Genomic DNA, 22,375 nt, shown 5'->3' with positions numbered 1-22,375 from the left:
TCCAAATCTGGAGGTTTCTTATTGTTTGGTTATGGTTTAGTTTGTTTCTTTGGTATATGTATGAAATACTGGGAGACAGCCAGGCAAAAAAAATCAGTTGATAAGTAGAAGCAGCAGCAGCTACTTTTTTTCTTTATCAGTAGAGGATGCTGTGACACTGAAACTGTTTCATAGCCTCTTTTAATGACAACAAATTAAAAATGTGGTGTTTATTTTTCTTTATTTTGAAATAAATGGATGATCTATTATATTCTGTTAATAGTTATTTTATAAATAAATGTTCTTCCAGGCAACATAGGAAATCTGGAACAGAATGTATAGGAAAGCTGGACAATTCAGGTAGGCTTGAAGGAAAGCACAGCTGGAAGGATTGAATGGACTGGGTTAGGGAATGGTGTACAGAAAACCTGAAGAAAAGGGCCTGGAGAAAGATAAAAGCAGAGACTAAGAATTGTGAAGGAATGCAGGAGATAAATGCAGGATTGGCAGCAGAGCCAAATATAAGGAAGTCAAGTCAGAAAGAGAAAGGTGTTGTTTGCAGTGGCCAAGAAAATAATGGAGAGCAGTCACACATAAACACATAAACTACAGCAGGTGAGAGCAGAACAGGGACAGAAGGTTGACAAAGATGAGGAGAAATAGAAAGAAAAGCACTGTAGCCTGCACGCTACACTCAAGCTAGATAATTGTACAAGGCAGAGTTAGGGTATTTCAGCTACAGAAATACAAAGGATAATCTTAAATGGTAATGCAATGGTATCTGTTTTTGTAGTCTCGGCCTGACCCATTCTCATTTCTCTAATGAATTTCCAGACTGCTAGGAGGGAAGGGATATATCACCTTTCCCAAAAGGAACATCCATCCCTGAGAGAGAAAAAAAAATCAGAAAAAAACCTCTCCCAACAAGAAGAGAATTCTGGTTTCTCTAATGAATTATAATAATGGTCCTCCCCACTCTACATTCCCTTCCTGCATCCAGATGTGAAGCTGAAGATGCAACTTGAAACCCAGAGATAGGCTCTAAAATGTATTTTGGAAAATTTCTCTCTTTTGAAACCCTTGCCTAAATTTATACTGAAGTCAAAGTCATGGTGTGACTTTGTTAAGAAAAGCAAAAAAGAGTAAGGAAATTATGTACTAGTTCCACCCCAGTCAATCTCAATTAATTTTTTAAAAAGAAACAACAGTTCCAGTTAAAGAGAGTTCTTTTGTTGTCAGCAGAGATTTTAATGTTGCAGGGAAATGAAATTATTACTCAACATATGGAGATTTTTTTTTTAATGGAAGGGAAATCTTTTTTTTTTCTTGTTTGCATTAAGACTACATAATAACTTTCTATAATCACTGCAGAAAGTGGTAAAAAAGACAGGAAATGAATAAAAACCATCCACAGAGAGAATTAAATCATTGCAGTGAATTCTCCACACGCTTACCCTTTCCTGCGCAGAGAGATTACATTTACCTCAGACGATCATTACAGAAGTATCTCTCAAATCCAGATGTCAATATGGAAAAATGAACAAACTTTTTTTTAAAAAAATCATTGTTTCATTAAAAATGTATCTCATTTTCATATTTTCCCCAATATTTGAACAAGCAGATGGCTTCATGTGAGCTATTCACGCTTTCTGTGTTGCTCTTTTGTTTGCATTCAAAGTTAAAAAAAAGGAGGGAGAGAGAGAGAGAAAAAAATACTCTTCCTTCTAATGAAATACGCTAATGAAACAAAATCAATTGGAATGAAGCTCGCTAGTCCTTTTACCTGTCACAATCCAACAATTTATGTGCTATGTGCTGATCAATGAATCAATATAATCTAAATCAGGTGAAAAATATGAAGCTACTGGTAACACTCAAATCCTTCTTGACACCTCTTCTGAATAAAATTGTCCCATATCATTAATAATGTTTCCTGCCATTTTGAGGTGGTCATTACCTAAAAACTGGACTGCATGTAGGAGATATCAGTTTATCTGCTCTAGATCAGTAAATATTCAGATCCTGAGAATTCTACCCCAGGTACACATGATCCTATATTGTGCCATCTTCTTCTGCTTCCAGTGATCTACTCTTCCTCCAGGAACTCTTCAGTTGTCTATCCTGCAATCTATAGATCAGCAACAAACAAAAATTCTAAAATCTAAATTTATTTGCAAACTCCCTCTTCCGCCTCCTCTTTCTTGGTATAAGTGTATACATGTTTGAGTCCCTGTTTTCTCACAGACAACGTATCACTTCTAGGGAGACCTTATATATAGTGGTGGGATTCAAATATGTGAACAACCAGTTCTCTGTGTGGATGCCTCTTCTGGAAGTCCATTCTGGGCCTAGGCAACAAAAAATTAACTACCGGTTCTGCCGAAATGGTGCGAACCGGCTGAATCCCACCACTGCTTATATATCTGAAGATCACTTGCCCACTGAGTTCTTCCATTCTCCAGCAGCAACTTCACCTTTCTGTCTGAAGCACAATCTTACTTTTTTTTTTCTTTTAGGTAACAGTATGTATTAAATTTGGTCCATGTATAGTATGATTTCAGACCCCAAGGTGAGTATGGGCAATGTGCTGAATCTACTACTCTTACTCCTGAAATCTGTTTTCTCAATCTCCCTCCCTTTCCCTTCTTCTGGCAACTTAAACTCTTTTGCTATACTAGTGGAAAAACGCAGAAATAAAATGGAAAGGGGAAATTGATCTGGAGTCAAAGTGTTTAATATCTACATGTTTAAAAATAACATTGCTTTGCTGTCACTTTTTTTTTATCTGCTTGGAGACCTGACTGCACTTTATGGGTCTGCTATCCTTCAGTACAGTTGTGACTCCATTTCAGCAAAACAGGAATGGCAAAAGGAAGGGCAGGCTTCTTGTAATCCTGTGTATATATTCAGAGCTGTTTTTGTTAAACTCAGAATCTTTCTTGAATTATCTGGCAGCTGTACCTTCACTGAGCAATTCTATAATGTGATCTCAAGCATAATTCCCTGATTCAAAGGTGTCAACCAAAGCTCTAAGAAGTCTTCTATAAAGGGAACTCTTATCACTATGTGTTTTTGCTCAGAGACCTGGATCAGCTTCCAATGTCATTTGTCTCCTCTGCTTTCGGAGAAAAAAAAAAATGGGATCAAAATTTGTAGCTTGCATGCCTATAATGGAAATTTGATAGTTTATTTAAAGATTTTTTGTTTGTTTATCTGTTTTTTTTTTAGCAACAGATGACTCATGGTAGGTAAATGCAAAGTTTATGGATGCTGTTTGACAGCACATGGCACAATAGTATAGTTGAAGGCAACAGTTTGGCCCATAGTTTGTGTGGAAGGTCATCTACTGAGGAATTTAAGAGACCAAGTGGGAATAAAAATGCAATCCATTTTAGAAACACGTAGAATTCTGATCATTGACCTATAAAATATGACTGACTGGAAATATCTACTTGCTATTAAATACTGTGAAGAAATAAGGGAATATGGCCTATTCAGTTCAGACCAAATGTCTATAGAGATTTCTCAGTCATCCAGGTCATGGTTAGTCCAAAGATGCTTTTTCAAGAGGCATTTGGACTTTCTTGTTTTCTTTGAAGACATTTCACTTCTCATCCAAGAAGCTTCTTCAGCTATGACTGGGTGGTGGGGAATGGATGGATTTATATTTCTTGCAGACAACTGGCCATTTGCATTATTTTAGAGAAGTGTTGAGGGCCCTTGGAGGGTTATCTGTTTCATTAGGGTCACCTAAGTAGTGCAAATAGGTGTGGAGTCTTCTTGGAACTGATGAAAGGACTGTGTTGTAGACTGGAGATAGATGATGTCATATCCCTCCTCCTCTCTTGAGAGAGGGATGATCAATTTTGACATAGATGGCCTCTTTGACCCCTGTTTCAAACCAGCAGTCCTCTCTGTCCAAAATGTGGACTACTCTGTCTTCAAAAAAGTGGCCTTTGTCTCTTAAATGCAGATAGACTGCTGAATCTTGTCCTGATGGGTTTGTTTCTTGGATGAGAAGTGAAATGTATTAAAAAAAAAAAGAAGTCCAGTTGCCTCTTGAACAAGCATCTTGGGTTCAGTGCAAACCAATTAACCCATTCTTCTTTTTTTCAGCCCTGACTAGGACACTTCACTTTAATATAATTATAGCATTTCCATGCTTCCTTTTTTGCATATTTATTTCCATTGTCTTTCCACTTTTGTTAGTACAAGGACTGCCATTTCAGATATATTAACAATAACTGCATTGTGTTGTATACTCCAGGACCTAAAAAGTTGAAATTTCACTGTTTTAAAGAACAAATTTTAGAATTTCTTATCTCTATATCTATAAACAAGCCACTACAATAATAGCAGTGTATTGTTTCTGGTGCCTATAGCAATAATAATAATAATAATAATAATAATAATAATAATAATAATAACAACAACAACAACAACAACAACAACAGCAGCAGCAGCAGCAGCAACAACAACAACAACAACAATTGTGGGAAAATCTACTTACAGAAAAATGAACCACAATGGTTCCTGAGAATGTTGTTGAAGTTCTTAGATTTTCAAATCCCTTCCTGCTTCTGTGATACGTTCCTTCTGCTCTACCAGTTGCTGTCTTTGGAATAGCAGATATAGTTTAATATTGAAATGCAAGTTTGGATTTTCTCCCAATTCTTCTATGAGATTAATAAGCTCTCAGTTGTGCTTAAAAAAAACATGAAAGCAAGAACATATGAACATATTCTAAAGTATTTTATTTTCCCTTGTCAGAGCAGAATTATCTTGTCTGTGTATAGCTCGCTGCTGCATTTATTATACTCAATAATCTTGCTTCTATTTATAGATAATGAAGCAATCAATGATTCAGATAGAAATACTAAAAGGTAATCCATCTTTTTAAAAATGATGTTTCTGCTTCGAATACACACACACACAAACACATTCATTCACTCACAAATAATTGCTATAATATGTAATTATCATCAAATGCAATTTTTGCTTGTGTGTAGTTTCCTTTTTGTGCAGAACAGGGTTTTGCACAGGGAATTTAAAGTGGATCATATGTAAGACAATGTAAGAGAGAAAATAATAACCCCTGTGTTAAAAAAGATCTTGAAAAGTGTAACTCTGAAAACAAACTCAGATTATTTTGCCTGCTGACTACATGCAAAGAAGGACCTGGTAGCTTAGCTGAGGTTTTTTTTTCTTTTTTACTAGTTTTTTTTCCTGTTGTTAAATGTCTCAAAGGAGAACACTGGAAGAAGGGAAGACAGAAGAGGAAGAGGAAGGAGGAAGGAGATGGAGAAGGGGGAAAAAGGAAGGAGGAGAAGGAGAAGGTCTCTCCTTGAACCTAAAGCAACAAAATCTGTAGGGAAATTGTGTACCTGCATCAACCTTTTCACCAACTATGGGCCCTTTCCATATTCATTAGAAATGAATTATTGCTTTTTTTTTCATTTTATTTTAAGGACAAAGGAAAGCAGCTGCTACTAAGAAAACTAAAAGGAGATGCCTTGCATATCAGTTCCATGTTTAGAATTTTAGACTGGCAGACAAACATTAATTAAACACTATCATTGGCTTTGCTACAGCTAAGGTCAACATCTTTCAATTACTTTCCCAAGAAATTAGTCCTTGGTTTATGCCCTTCTGACTTTGCCTCAGATAGCACTGACTGTCACCAGATTCTGTCTAGTAGTAAGACTGGCAGTTCAATTGTTCTCCTAATTCAGCCTCTGATCAAGAACAGTGATTTGTGATGAAAATTGTGTTCTGCTTACAGCAGCATTTCTCAAACTTGGCAACTTTTAAGATGTGTGCACCTAAACTTCCAGAATTCCCTAGCCAGCACAAGAGTCCACTGGCCTGGAAGAATTTCCTAATTAGATAATCCTTCAGTTAAGAATGAAAGGAAGATTGCTGCCTTTGATATTTATCCTCAGACCAGACTTATCCAGAATTGCTTTTGAGTCTAAGAATTATAATCCTAAAAAAAATATTTGAATATTGTTGGCCTATCTCAGGGGTAGGCAACCTTGGCTCTTTTATGACTTGTGGACTTCAACTCCCAGAATTCCTGAGCCAGCTATGCTGGCTCAGGAATTCTGGGAGTTGAAGTCCACGAGTCATAAAAGAGCCAAGGTTGCCTACCCCTGGCCTATCTCATTTGATGTCCAGTTGTGCCATCAATCTCCCCTTTCCTCTAGATTTTAGGGTACTTATCCTTCACATCACTCCATAAAAAAGGGTCATTAGCAATTATAACATGTTGGTTAGGACTGTAACCCATGCACAAGTTTGATGAAAACAAATAAACATTTAGGTTATATGAAATATAGTCTCCTTCTCCAGAGTCACAAAATGAAGTCCAAGTAATTTACATCATTTATGATTTCTCAAAAATGAGCATTCCTGAAATAAACTGAACTACAATTTCTCTCTTTAAACACAACTATTGTTTTACAGCTTCAGAACTTTTAGCCAAAAGCTTTTATCTGAATGCAATTAACAGGAGTAGTTTTAGTTCATTTAGTTCATTTTCAGTACATCTTTCCTTCAATAAGCTTTTATCCTCATAACAATCCTGAGGTAAGTAAAGAAGACATACAGTGAGTAGATCAAATTCATCCATAGGTTTTATGAATGTAAGACAAGAAAGATGTGGATAATAAATCAGGTTATGCAATTATTCTCTTCCATCATTCTTTGGCAGTTCTGAGATCAATGAATTAAGACTTTTTTTTCCTTCTTACAACTCTCCTTGTGTGTTAAGGAAAGCCCCCCCCCCCCATATATGATAGATAAATAGATAGAAATTGGAAATTAGAATTTCTCTAATCACACATTTTTATTAATATATTATACAGAATATGTGAAATACACATGTATATGTATATATGTGTACAAGTATATGTACAAATATGTATGTTTCAGTGTCCAGTCATCTCTGAATCTAGGGCAGGCATGTCAAACACATGATGTTGTGTGACGTATCACAACTTTTTCCCCATTGCCGTCAAAGGGGGGGCAGTTTTGGCGTGACGCATCCGGCCTGTGGGCTGGCAGTTTGACATGCCTGCTCATCTCTGTTTCTTGGCCATGGGAGCCAAAGACATTTTCCATGGTCATGTGGCTAGCATGGCTACATGTCAAAGATGCACGGAATGCTGTTACCTTCCCACTGAAATGGTACCTATTTACTCATATGTGCATGCTTTCGAACTGAGCCTATATTGCATAAATGCATGGAATTTAATATGAACTGGAGAAATTGACTGGAGAAAGGATTGCATCACAAAATCTGAAGAAGTTTTGAAGACACATTGGTTCAAAGTGTGACATTGGGCACATTCTCATTAAAATATGTCTAGCAGAAACAAACTGAATGTTCACTCAATTGTCTGTTCTTAAGCTTGAATAAGTCTATCTGGAATTCTGCCAGATTCATATTTTAGCTCACTGTTAGGCAAGCAGAAAATGCAGTGAACCAAGGAAAGTATACTAAAAGATATTTGAGATCTAATCTCCTAGAACTCTTTTAAGCTCATCTGGGATTTTAATCCATCAGACTGATTTCATGTATTGTGGTAAGATATAAATATGCAATGTTCCCTGGAAAATAACAGCCACCAGCTCCTCAGGCCTTCTCATATTTAACAGTGAAAGTTGAGATACAGAAAATTCAAACACTCTTCTCAAAAGCACAAAGGGCAATTAATAATAAGGAAAAAATCCTTTGGAGTCTGCAAAGCACTAGTAGTTGGGGAGTGGGGAAAACTATCCATTTCTATCTTTAAATGAGCTAGAAAAGGTGCACAGATTGGAATGCCTATTAGTTAAAAGGAAAGAGAAAAAAGAAGAAGCATGTAGGGCTTTAAACCCACAAGGGTTTTATTTCAATGAGTAATTGCCTTTCCCTGCATTCTCACTCATTTTTGAAACCTGCCCCTAGCAACAGCTTCAGCAATAAGGTCAGTGGAAAAACAATGCTGATTGCATAGTAGCAATATCACTACTGGCTGTTGGATTTCACTCTATCCTTCCTGAAGTGTTATTGTACTAAGAAGTGTATCAAACTTCTAGCAGCTGCTCATAGTCAACATTTCTATATTCCTTAGAGGAGAGGTGTCAAACACACAACGTCACGTGACGTGTCGCAATGTATTGTGACTTTTTTTGCCATTGCCGGCAATGGAGTGGGGGCAGTTTCGCTATGATACATCCGGCCCCATGGGCCAGCAGTTTGACACCCCTGCCTTAGAGTCTCAGTCTGATTTGAGTTTCAGAATCTTGGAAACTGGATTTTGTATTTTAGGATGCTGGATTCCTATTTAGAAGGAAATATTTTGGCAGTGGGGAGAGAGTATTTTGATCCCTCTGATCGTCTTTCTAACTGATGCAGAGGAGATGTTGTAACCTGTTTGCTGTGGTAAGGAAGGAAAGCATAAATATTCCAACTGTGCAGTAGTGAGCACACCATGATTCCGATGTCAAGAGTCAGATAATTGTATTACATAGAAATTGTAGCGATAATATCTGCTTTGGCTCAGAATCTGGGATCTTCAAGGTGGGGGGCAATCAGTTTAGGCTTCTTTTCACAAGATTGGAAACTCATATAGAAGTTGCTATGGTTAAAATTAACAGAACATACTCTATCTTTGAATATTCCAGAGTCAAATTAAGTATTCTGATATTATCAATGACAACAATAACAATGCTTTAGAATCCTGCTGTTCTTCCAGAAGCTTGAACAATTAGATAATATACCCCTTTCAAGGAGAACTTATGTTTACCATCATGGCTGTCTCGAATCTTCTTTCTTGTGCAATTATCTCAGAAGGAAATGCCAGGTTCATTAGAGCTTTTTTCAGTTGGAAGCTTAGGGTTTGTTTGTTCCCTCCTTGTCAAAAAGCTCTCAAAGTTGTCCAATGGCCCTAACCAGTCCCCTTTTGGGCTGTCTTTTTGTTTTGGATGGATTTAATTCTGGCTAAACATTTGAGATTGTTGCAAGACTAAATTAATTTTTGCTTCTCAGGCTTGTTAATGTAATGAACTAGACCCTCCTACAGCCCCAGATATCTCAGGACTCAAATGTTATAGGTATTATACATATGTGTGTTTTATGGGAGCCAAATATGTACATTCCATACATACATGAAGCTGTAATTAATAACTAAACAATACATTTTATTAAACAACACTTGAGCTAATGCATACAGGACCATTAACTAGTTTCTAGTAAGATTTTGAACTGAGGATGAAGGTTCCTTCTCCCAACTTGTGGGCTGGTTTCCAAACATTTTGTTACCAGGCTAGATAACATTTTCAATGGCATTTAGAGGATGTCAGTGTTCTGTTTATAAGGGCTTCAGGTGTGGGTGTATCAAGTGAGGGTCTTGTGATGGGTCAGGTGTGAGTCATCAGAGAAAGGCTTGTGATGGGTCTTGTGATGGGAAGGTTACTTCAGGCCAGGGTCATTAGAAGGTGAACTGCTGGGGTGGGAGAGGGGGCTTGTGTGGGTTGGCTGTGTCTCCTATTGGCTGTGTGATTGATTTGGATTCTGAGGGGTTCATAGGCTGGTTGTACATCATTGTGTCTGTTGATGGAATTGCTTGTGGAGTGCCAGGATTTGATAAACTCATAAGTATGGCAGATGGTAGCATGGCCAATGATTTTAGTGTTGCTCCAGATTTTAAACTGTCAAAGTAAAAAAGCCAGCACAGAAATCTTAAAAAGGTAGCAGCATAAAGGACAAGACAGAGTTCTTAAGAGGGTCACAATTTATGGGAAATCCAATACTTTCTGTTCAAGAGAGAAGGATGAAGAGTGAATTAGTATGAGGATTCCTACCATGCAAATAAAATGAAAGGATTACAAATGTTTACAGTCTATAGCACGGGTGTCAAACTTGCCGCATCACATGATGTGTTGTGACGTATCGCAACTTTTTTTGCATTGCCAGAGCTGGGATGTGTGCGGCCGGCAGTTTGACACACCTGGTCTATAGATTAACAAAAAGATCTTAATACTGAGTGCACAAAGCTAACACAAAGCTCTTGGACTGCAATGGTCAACAGTTCAGATCGAGTGTAAGAAAACAAATGAATTAAGCAAATTTAGAAGAAAAGGGTAAGAGTTTTGGGCTGAGGTTGAATATTTTGGAAGGGCTCACCAATAAGACAAAGAAAAAAATATCAGTCAGTTATGGACAGCAAAAGGCAAAACATGTACCTGCCCTTCCTTGCTGGATTGTGGATGGAAAAGTGACCCATATGCCTACACAGCAACCAGTTAAAAATATGTTTCTTTCTTGCATTTATCCAGGTTTGGCTATTTAATCAAATTAAGCACATTAATTTGACTCATAACAGCAGCAGCTGCCATAACACTGCAGTAGTGCAGGGGCTATTGTGCTTGTCTCATATGCAAGTGATCTCTAGTTCAGAACTGAGCAGAAACAATTTTGTCTGAAACTTTTTTTTTCTCTCCCTGAGCTGTTCATTTCACTCATTAAAAACAAGCACATACAACTTGTGTGCATTTTAACTATTGTCTCTTTAATTGTGCTTTCTGTCACTTCAGGTAGAAATAGAAACTAGCAAACTCTTGACAGTTTCACCCAGCTATCAAACAGCCTGAATGGGTAAACAGGCAAAGGACCTGTCATTGGATTTACCATTTATCTGAGGCTGGATAAAAGGAGGAGGAGGGGGGGGGGAAATCAGCATTTAAATAGTCCACTGGCAATATGGTTAAAACAAACTTTTTTTAAAAAAAAAAAAGTATACAAAATATTAAACCAGAGCAGAGGGCTATTTCATCATTGTGTGGTTGGAAACTACCATAGTAGGAATAGGAGGCTACATTTACACCACACGAATAGCTAGATTTAATGAATTATACTCTTGAATTATACTAATAAATATGAAGATTTAATGAATTATACTCTTCTGGAAAATTAATGATTTGGTGTATCAGTTTTGGAAATGTCCTTTCCGGGAAAAGGCACTGAGTTCAGCACCCAAGACAAAAGGACAGGGACACCAGGGTTGGAGACATTCCTACCACAATCCAGACTAAAGTGAAGACATTTCCCTATAACACAATGAAACACAGCGGACAAACTATTCATCATCCTAGTACCCTCAGAAAGTGGGAGATGGCCATTTTGAGGTGAAACAGGAAAACACCACTTGGCAGTTGTTTTTCCCCACAAACTGGGTGGTGGGTGGAAACCGCACATTCCTGTCCTGAAGAAATGGGGAGGTGGGAATTTGGGCTCTCACTAGGACAAGCAGGAAGGCAGAACTGCTCAGAGGGAAAGAGAAGAGCTGTTTAGCTGGCCAGTATCCCAATTCTGTGACTTGACTGGATTGGAGTAGGAAGGAGTTTACCAAAATAAAGGAAATCAAACTCAGAGTGCTACTTCAGGATTCAGGAAATAATCAGCACAAGCTTAGATTGGAAACTGGGCTACGGGGAGGGAAGAAAGAAGAACATGACAAACATAAAGCCTAGAGTCATTCTTCTCCTGTCCCCTCTCCCAATCTCTTTGGGTTTAAAATAGGATGGTTTAATGATTAGGCCTTAAATAGGATGGTCCTATGGTGAATTCTTCATTTTTACAAATGTTAATCAAAGGATTAATTAAAGGAGTATTAAGAGAGTTCTTTGGGCATGCAGATTGTGTGCAGAATTTATCTTAGGAACACCACCTTAGGAAGTGTCTTGTGCAAGTTTTAATAATTCCTTCTCCCTGTGCCTGGGGTAAGCTGGAATAGCCAACGTTAAACTGCATGCTATTTTTACCTCAAATATGTGAGAGACTCCTAAGAACCATTATAAAATAACATTGGAAAAAGCTTTGCTGCTCTATACAAATGATAATTACTGTTTCCTCAGCACCAGAGATTCTATGCCTGAGAGAGGCTGCCTAGCTAATCTGGCTGTAAGAAGCAGAGAGCTTTTAGGATTTGCTCATGTTTTTTTGATACTATTCATGATTTCAGGCTTCCTTTGTTGCATTCTAGACTAGGAACAGTTAACCCAAGGAATTTATATACTAATAAAACTCTTATTGTGGCCTTTAACTGGGCAAAACAGTGCTTTACAAGGCAACAATTTCTGACCCAAGGTACCTCAAATGGACTGATTTCTCCAAAAGTCAGAATCCATGAAACCTAAGGGAATGAAATAGGGGAAATTGTGGCAGCTTCATTGCAACTGGGTGATGCTGCACTGCTGGGCTGCTGCTACAATCACGAGACCTTCATTTTCAACATTCCATGACAGGTTCCCAGCCAGTCTCAAAATCCCTTGCTTGGTCCCCCCACCCAGCACCAGCCACTTATCCACCTGGAAAAGGAAGGGAAAGGAAAGGAACTCCCGTGCATTCTTCCTGGCTGATACCAAACTATGCACTCCCCTAAGTGTCTTTACCAATCTATACACTCCCTGTAGGCCTTTCTTGAACTACATGGCATCTCTTGCTCACCCTCACACACCCTCTTCCACCACATCCCATCTGTTTGCCTTCTCTGTTCCATGTAGCATGTCTTGGGCAATTCCCCTGTGTGGCTCCGCTGATCTACATGGCACTTCTTGTGTGCCCCATTGCACCCTTGATCTGTACCAACTCATGCTCATCTTCTCTGCTCCAGGTGGCATCTCTTGTTCAACCCCCCTCTCTCCAATTCACATTCCTCCCACCCATCTTCTCATGAGACACCTCTTTGGCAGCCTCCCATATTCTTTCTGACTCAAGCCAACCACCTCTGACTGGTGTGGCACCTGTCACAACACCCCTGCAATCCCCATGCATTCTTTTTTACCTGGGTTGCTCCCCCATATGCCCTACTTGGTTTTACCAGCAACTCTCACACATCCTGATGATTCCCATGCACCCTTATTGACCTGTGCATTCCCCTTTTTTACCCTTCCCAACTTGCACAGCCTGTCTAGTGCACCCCTAGTCTCCATTTCCAACCTATGCCATTCACTCATTCACAGATTCAGAGGGAGGGAGGGAGGGAGGAAGGAAGGTAAAAGGAAAGGGAGAAGGGAGAAATGAAGAAAAGAGGGAGGGAGGGAGGGAGGGAGGGAGGAAGGAAGGAAGGAAGGAAGGAAGGAAGGAAGGAAGGAAGGAAGGAAGGAAGGAAGGAAGGAAGGAAAATTTCTGATGCCCCCTCCTAGTGTCTCACATGGACACTCAATGGGAAAGTCAGTAGTAAACCTGAATCACTCCCACTCCTACTTCTTTTTTGACTGCCCATGGTCATTCTGTTTGTCATGTTTAGGTAAGAAAATATCTCTGAAACGATGACCTAATGGGTCACAGGTTGCCTAGTAAGCATCTAAAAGCTCTGATTATTAGCATTTATTAGAAGGATAGTTAAGGGTACAAACAAGAATTCCAGTAAGTACCTTATTTCAAATATAACTCCAGCTATAGCAATTTAAGGTAGCAAAGCTCTTGTCCATTTCCACATGCTTACATCTTTTGTGACAGCTCGGCTCTTTTGTGAGGGCAGGAAAGTCTGTCTCTACTCCTATTTTGATAACTGCCATTCCCTTTATCAGTGTGAGAAGTAACTCTCACATGTCAGATGGACTAATAGAATTTCCCTTCATTCCATATCACTGTGAATTATGGAAGTGGACTATCACTTATTTTTTTCAGTGCACATTTTGCCACAGGAACAAAATGGCACTCTTTCACTCGACAGAAAGTGCTAACATCGTTAAAGCAGAAAATAAGTTTCAACAGCCTTCCATTTTCTCTTCCATAAAAATCAGAGAGCTACCAAAAAAGGTGTTTTGTTTTCTCTCAGATTAAAAGCATTTGTCAAAAAACTATCTCCTTTTCTGAAAAGGGACTGTGGGGAATATTATATTGTGTCACATCAGGAAATTGAAAATGCTAAGAAATGAGGAAGGGCTGAAAATGATTTATCCAATTTTATTCATACGCAGCCTCACACCTAACTGAGAAAATGAGCAGAGTTCATTTGCAAGAATGTGTAGACGTATGTTTCATTCAAAGGTATCAATGCATTGATGAACAATTATGCATTCAGGAAGTTAATGCATGATGGTGGCAAATGAATTACTACAGCTGTTATGCAAAGCCTGGTTAAATTTTCTATGCATAAGGTAAGCATAGCAATGGCAAGTAAATTTATGCTACTATGAAAGCAATCTATACCACTGTGAGGGGCAAAATAAAAGCATGTAACATTCTGTGATGGCTGTTTTACATTGCTGATCAGGACTATTTTCCCCCATGTACAAATGCAGATCCAAATAGCGTTTTTACTCTAAAGTGACAGGTATATGTTTATGTAAGTGCATATATTTATTTTATTTATTTATTTTTAAAACTTATATGCCGCCCTTCTCCCCACGGGACTCAGGGCGGCTCACAGCATATTAAAACAACATAGTACATTTCCCCAATAAAAGCCAATTAAAAACCAAATATTTGTAGCTGTGTCTCTTATTAAAATCATTAAAAATTATCCCTATTTAAAATTCACCCTAGGTCAGTCCCGCTTGCTGAAAAAGCCANCGGAAGGCCACTGGCAGCCAGTGCAGCTCGCGCAGCAGCGGCGTTACATGGGAGCGACGCGTCGCTCCCAATACCGCCCGCGCGGCCGCATTCTGGACCAGTTGAAGCCTCCGGATGCTCCTCATGGGGAGCCCCATGTATAGAGCATTACAGTAGTCCAGGCGGGAGGTGACGAGGGCATGAGTGACTGTGCGCAAAGACTGATTCAGGAAATACACACAGAAAAAAAGGAGTAAAACCTGGGGATAATAATGATAGTGGTGCAAACAATTTGGAAGTTTCTATTCAAGTCATACATCAGACAATATATTGTAGCTTTGTGACTCTTCCAAGAGATATTATATTTTGAAGCTCTGAAAGAAACATTCTTTTGAGGGTAGTGCATGAAGCAATGTGGTCCTTCACTAAGGAAACTGAGAAGATGCTTTTTCAATGAGTCTTTACAAAGTAGATTGAAAGTAGTCTTTCATCTAACAATGACTTGGCACTTAGCAAAGTAGTTTTGCTAATAGAGATTGAGCTGCAAATAGTGGTTGCAAAAATAACTAGCACCTGGATGACATTCAGCACATGCTTAGGGTTCCCCAGATTGAATGGGTTTAGTGTATATTCCATGATTCATTAAGAATTGGTGACACTCCTGCAATAGTTACTGAACCTACCCAGCCTGAATCTCAGGATCAACTTCCCGGTTGATCAATTTTGATTGCTATGAAAATCCCGAAGCTGCAAGTCTGGAGGAATGGTTAGGAAAAGTGTGTCCTCATACTATTGGTCTGAAATGAATCAAGTTCAGTTGAACTGCTTAATCAAGGAATTCAAGGTGTTGGTTATAACCTTTAAAGCATTTAATGGCAAGGGTCCAGGCTATCTGATGAACCATTTTATCCCACTAGGACAAGCTTGTCCTACTCATGCTGACAAAAAGGACTTACTCTGGAATCTGTCTATCAAAGTACTATGACTTTTGGGATCCAGAAGATGAGCCTTCTCTGCCGCAGTGCCTGCCCTTTGGAACATCCTATCCTCTAGGGTAAGTGCCACCCCCTCCTATCCTTTCACCGGAGCCTGAAGACCTGGCTATGCCAGTTGGCCTGAGGGAGTTCGATGCTGGAGGTAGCTGCTGGATTGATGGCAGACTCCACCTTCTCTCTTGCTCTCTGCTCTCCACCTGTCCAACTTTTTGTTATATTGATGTATCCTCATGGTTTTCTTTTTAATTATTTATTTTATTGTTCTGTTATTTTACTTTTGCTTTGTTTACACTCTTTTCATTCCTTCCTTTTTATTGTTGTAAGCTGCCTAGAGTAGCCCCCCTCCCAACGTGATAGGCAGCAAAATTTTAGCAAATAAATAAATTGGATACTGCACATACAAATATTCATGTACGCATACATTTGAAAAGAAAACAAAATTATCCAAAATGGAATTAAAAATTATAACTTCTCTCATAGACCTCTATCAAACCAGAGCTGATATGGCATATACATCTCAAAACCGGTTGAGCTATTTCTAGCTATCTAGGCAGTTTCTTTGCTTGTTTTTACATACCACTATGCAAAATCTGGTAAATTTGGGTGTTATGTCATACTGTTTGTCAGAATATGTATTGTAGTAGTTATTTCCTCTCCACTGCCTATAATGCTTATCACATTTATCTGTGAATCAGACTTTCTAGAAATTGTGTACTGAAGGCATGCAGAACTTGTCTAATCCTATAAGAATGAATGTCTAGTATGTGCTTTATTTAATATACACAGCTTTGGCATAGCAGATAGGCAGAAAAATGTGATCTATACATTAAATTGCACATTGGACAGGAAAAAGTATTCCATCTAGGAACCAAGAAAGTCTCTATCTTAGTTTGCGTATTAAAACAAATCTTGTCACATAGCATTCTTTGGCTAATCCTACTTCAAAACATTCAGATATTGAATGAAGGCACCATCATATCAATAATAAAATTTTAAAAAGTTTGAGCTTGGCTTTATTTCTGTTAACAATCTCTCAATTAGGTTTAAGAATCTATGTATTTCAAAACTCCATACCTGTAGGAAGTCCCAAGCTTATGCTGTATCCCTTTTCCTCTCATATGTAGCACGTCTTCAGACATTCTTTTAATAATAGGTACAGTAAATTTTTGGATTTTTGTTTAAATTAATTCAATTGCATATAAGCCATTCTTGCTCTTTAGCTCAAGAAGGAGGACTATAAAATAACTGAAACATTTTTTTAAAAAAAGATACATTTTTCCCACTTCAAAAATAAGCTTTTGAATGTGAACTGAGATATATTTGAATATTTTAAATATATTGTTCCTTTGAAAAGAATCCAATGTGCATTTCAATACAAACATTACAGAGTTGTGGACAGAAGTGAAGATGACTAAGTCTAACTAAAGACAGATTTATTTGGTAGCACAATAAGAATAATTTCCCTCAAACAGTTTAGAGAGTAGGACTTAAATATTGAAAAGTTAATATAATCTCAAAACTTTATCCTTAACTACAACTAGCTATTTACAATTTGAAGGGTACTGTAATTTATCCTTCTGAAAATATCAATCAATAGTATTTTGTTGTAACTTTGAATTAACTGTATGTTAATGTATAGAGGACTGCATTTTTAAACATTTAGTGCAATTTTAAATTCAAAAGGCTTCCCAGGGTAGCTTTTATAATTTAATATCTAGTACTCCAAAATACTGGGGTAATCTTTGTTCATTTTAAGGGGAAACACACCAAAAACCTTTCCTGAAGAGCAAGAAATAGTCAAAGAATTTTGGCCATATTGAAATATACTTAACTTATATTCCCCCAAATGATTACAGGAACCAAACTGTGTCTATGTCATATTATAGACTTTTTAATTATATTTTATGGTATGTTGTATGCTATGATCTGAGATTATAACAATACATTTACTTCTTTTTAGACATTTTTTCAGAATTCTGGGGTGCACTTCTCCATTTAAATATGCAAAAATTGCATATATCCTTTGAAGTAATACATTGAAATGTACTTTAGGAAGCTTGCTTGGAGAGATACATATTACAATATTACAATGTCTAAAAATGCACAAACATTCATGAAAATATATATGCATTTTCTTATGGATTTCTAAAAGGAAATGCAGAAAGGAAATGTAGAAACATAATAAAACAAAATAAGGCTGTGGAAAAATAAGAAGGTGGATGAAATTAATTTGATGGATTGAACTGCTCCTAATATCAATGGCAGAATAAAATGGATACTCTGAAAGGGAGAATAGAATCCTTTACCTAAATTGGATTAAATGATTTATTTATTTATTTTTAAGAAAGAGGAATCACTACAGCATTTGTGTAGCTAAAGGACAGAAATATTATTTAGTGATGAAAATCAAACCTGCATATACTTTAATTATTGTATAAAATAATCAGCAATATCTTCCCATTTTAGCTTATATTGCAATACAATAATAGTCAAGTTCTCTATACACATTCGTTTGGGAATATTCAATATCATTTTTTTAAATGATCTCTTTTTCCTTATGACTAACAGATGTTTGATGCAATGCCTGATGATTCTGCTACATGCACTTTTAACAACTCCACATAAATTATATGGCAACGTAATCTTGATAGCTCAAGCAGAATGACTTAAAATTGATCAACTGAGAATATTTGTAAGTTTACAGTATGAGATCCTATGCATGGCATATTGTATCTGGCAACTTTTATAGCATCTCATGTGCAGAGCTTATTGAATGTCATTATTAAAAACTGTGTTAAGATATGCCAAATAAGTATGTTTTCCTTGTAAATGGAGGTTGGTATTTGGCCTTCTGTGACAGGAAAGATGTGTCTTTCTCTTAAGAAAGGCCCGGGTAAAGCTTGGGAAATTGTGTCTATTAAGAATTCCTCACATTTTTCTGCATTTCATAATAAACACAAGACTTATACAATCTAATTATCTACTTCATTTTTTCATCTACTTCTAATTATCTACTTGACCATTTTCTTCAGTTCTTCTAATTGATAAGCCTTTATTAAACTTATTGGCTGTATATATCAAATAATAGGTCTACTAATCTTTTGGAATAGTTTCGCAGTAGATCATTTTTCATGGTTTTGATGTTTTTTCTTTGATGGTTCTTTTTCCATGACCTTTAGGAATTTTAACCCAGAGAGAATATACATGCATGGTATGTATATGTGTGTTTGCATGTATGTGTCTATGCATGTGCGTATACATAAACATGCACAGATGTATCTGAAAGATGCTTCTTCAGTCCATGCCCAGAAAATTCAATGAAAGAAGTGGAATGGAACGAATATTGTAAATATTGATTAAAGTCAAAGGCCAAAAGGTAAGGAAAAATATTACAAATTAAAATACTAAAAATAAATAAAGCAAAAGCTTTAGTATTATAATATAATATATATTAATTAAAACAACACACCAAAAGAAGATTGCAGAAAATGATTGGAATTGTGATTAGCCATATGCCCCTTTAAAGTAAAAAAAAAAATATGTCCTCCATTTTCTATTGCAATAGTGATCAGCAGAACTTGACAACATTCCAGGAAATCTGAAAGGAAAAAGTGAATGGCCTTGATCACTGGCCAACCAGGGTAAGCTGATAGGAACTGGACAACTAAGTGCTATGTGCCAAATATCCTAAAGGGAACAATAGAATAAAATGTGAACAACTGTTTTAGCATTAGACACTGAGAAAATACAGAAGTTCTGTGAATAATAGATATTGTTAAGTCTTTTCTCTGCCAACATAGAGGAAATGGACTTAAACTAGCTTAGCATGAATATTCTTCTATATGTGAAAGAGATGATATTATGGAGATTTTCTTAAGAACCCCCAAAGGACTTTATTTTGAAAAGGCTGTGATATTTTGAAAATTTGGCAGGAGTTAAAAAATGATACCAACAAAAGACAAAGTAAATAGGTAAAATCACTGAAGATACAAGCAGGAGATTAAAAGAAGTCAAAGAAGCAGTAATTAAAGTCTTTGGCAACATGATATCTGCTAGATCACTAAGTGTTAGCAACAATTGAAAGACCGAACAATAAATATGAACTTCTAGATATAAAAAATTCTGGTTAAGTTTAAAGTCATTTCATGTAAAATAATGGAATTTTACATTTCACAGGATATGCATCTATACAAATTAAAGGTATGAACAAATTCTATAATAACATATTACTGTTTGACCTTATTTAAAATTAGATCCTTTCTCCTTTTTTCCCAAACCAATGTTTATCGATATTTGGTAATCACCAAGGATGCTCAGCCCTCACTGGAAAATGTTGGTTTCTTTCCTGTCACCAATTTCTTTCTGATAATGTTGAAGTTTTGTAAGTTTTGGTATTTTCCCAAGCTTAATTATCAAAGTTGCAACATTACTTTATTCATTCATAAGTAATAATTTGTGTGACTTCATAAACAATAGGCAAAAGATCCTTTTTCACAAGCCAAACACTTATCCCTGAATTAGGAGAACAAAATATTGCCTTCAGGACAAGCTTTTGAATCATCTTCATCAAGGAAGCATCTTCTAGATTTTTTAAAACTGTTACCGCCATTGATAAGGAATATTGGAAGTTGTGATCCAAAACATTTAGAAGGCATATAGTGAGGAAGATACTATACAGCAAGGATAGGCAAAAAGCACATACAGATCTGTGAGCAATAGTTTGGTAAGGCTTTCTAGCTTCTAGTTGTTTATTACTAACAACAATAAAATGACTCATATATTCCACAACTATATTGTTGAATAATGAGAGGAAAAATCAGAAATAAATGGTTATTTTTAAAGAAGAGTGACATGCATTCAATTCTTTTTTTAAATATATTTTATTGATTTTTTAACATAAACACCTTAATATTTTGTAAGCAGCATGTTGTCTGGGTTTACATTTACAAAATAATCACTAACAGTCAGTTTCTGTATTCCAAAGTCCACATAATAGTTTTGCTTGATTTTCTCTTCTTCCAATAATATTCTCTTTGCAACCTTAAATTAATACAATTCTTATTAATTTGATAGGTAAAAATTAAATATATTTTTTCTAAAATTTCTACCAATAATAATCACATCAATATCATGCTTCTTTTCTATCTGGTCATCTTGGTTGCCTCTTCATGAATACTGTTTACAATTCTTATTTAAATTTATTTTTCCTACAATGTTCAAAACATTCTTACTGGTTAAACTTTTCCCTTAAAGTATTTAAATCTATTTTCATGTCTTAAAAGGTAAGTAAGGAAAAGACACAAAAAAAAACATAGAAAAAGAAAAGACGAGAAAGAGAAAAAGAAAAAAGGGAGAGAAAAATAAGAAAATAATATACTACCTAAAATACATATCCCTCTTGAACTAGTATACACTTTTTTCCATTTTTTTCCTGTTTTTTACCCATAATTAAATCTATGTTTATCCTTTTTAGCTATACATTGGAATTTTCTTAAAGTCAATTACATTTAAATATCTAAAACATTTCCTTTATATTGATCATCCCAAACATTTTTGTATTTCTCATATCAAAAAACAAAATAAAAAAAAAAAGAAAAGAAAAAATACTGTCTTACTTGGAGGGTTCATCCCTCTTAAACTAAAATCTTTCTATTTCTTCAACCATAGTCAAACAAGTGTTTAATTTTTAAATATTCCCTCTGATACACCCCATCATCTAATTCCTCAATTCTTGCTTTTGCCAAGCATCTTTCCCAATCAATATATTCCGTTGAATCAAAAAGTCTTTCCCTAATCTTGTAAATGTTGTTGTGAATATAGTAGGCAAGTGAAACATCATGTCTTTGTAAAAAGATTTTGCCCCTTCATATTCATTGAAGATTTCTCTCATCATCCCTTGTCTCCCCATTTCTTGTGGTAGTCCCAACAGCTCAGCAGCCATTTTGTCAAATCTTTTTCCTTATCCTCAAATTTACTTTGGGCTCTTAGAGTACAAGTTATCTTTTCCATGTTCAATGTTTCTTGTAAGTCTTCTCCACTTGAGTCTCCACTGGTTTATATTCAATTGTCTGCTTTACATGATCTCTCTCTTTTTTTTGTTTTCTGATCATTTAATTGTTGTGATGTTAAATTGGGAATGTGTTCATTTAAATTTTCAAATTCATTTTTAATTTCCTCATGGTTTGAAGTTAATATCATTTGCATTTGTTGTAACAGAACATACATTTCCTCCTCATAAGTATTTATTTTTTCCTGATATGTTCTTTCTGCAGATCTCTGATGCTCCATAATGACCAAAATCCTTTCTCTGCCAATCACTTTAAAGTCACAATTTTTAAAAAAAATATTTATAATCCAGGAAGGTCATTTTTTTCTAAGTTTTATAGTTCTCACTTTGAAGGTAGTCCACAATGTTTTCTTTTCTTTTGTTACAGCTGCTCTTTGTTTAATCAGAGCCCTGAAGGTTACAACAGACTTTTCTTTTCTTTCTGGGTTGTATATTTAGGACAGTATTTTCATCCACTACTAGATGTCAGGACCAATCCATCTTTCAATTTTCTGTATTTCCCCCCCCCCAAACTTAATTTGCCATTTCCGTTTAGAGGAGGGTGGAGCAAGGACCCCCCCTCACTTTTGGAGAAGTTTTACTTCTGGGTTTTTTCTCTTTTTTTCAGGAAATCAGTCAGGTAGAAGAGAGAAAATCAATATTCTTACCCAGTTCACTCACGCTGTTTACAATCACACTTATTTTAGTGCTTTTTGGCTTTGGCTGAATATAGCTTGGGCTAGAGTCATAAATGACGCTAGCCTTTCTTCTTTCGGTTTTTGGAGCGCTTTCCCCAGATGTCTGGATCGA

This window comes from Protobothrops mucrosquamatus, unplaced genomic scaffold, assembly GCF_001527695.2.
Source record: "Protobothrops mucrosquamatus isolate PMUCROS unplaced genomic scaffold, P.Mucros_1.0 scaffold240, whole genome shotgun sequence".
In the NCBI taxonomy this organism is placed as follows: Eukaryota; Metazoa; Chordata; class Lepidosauria; order Squamata; family Viperidae; genus Protobothrops; species Protobothrops mucrosquamatus.
Note: the sequence above shows the minus strand (reverse complement) of the source record.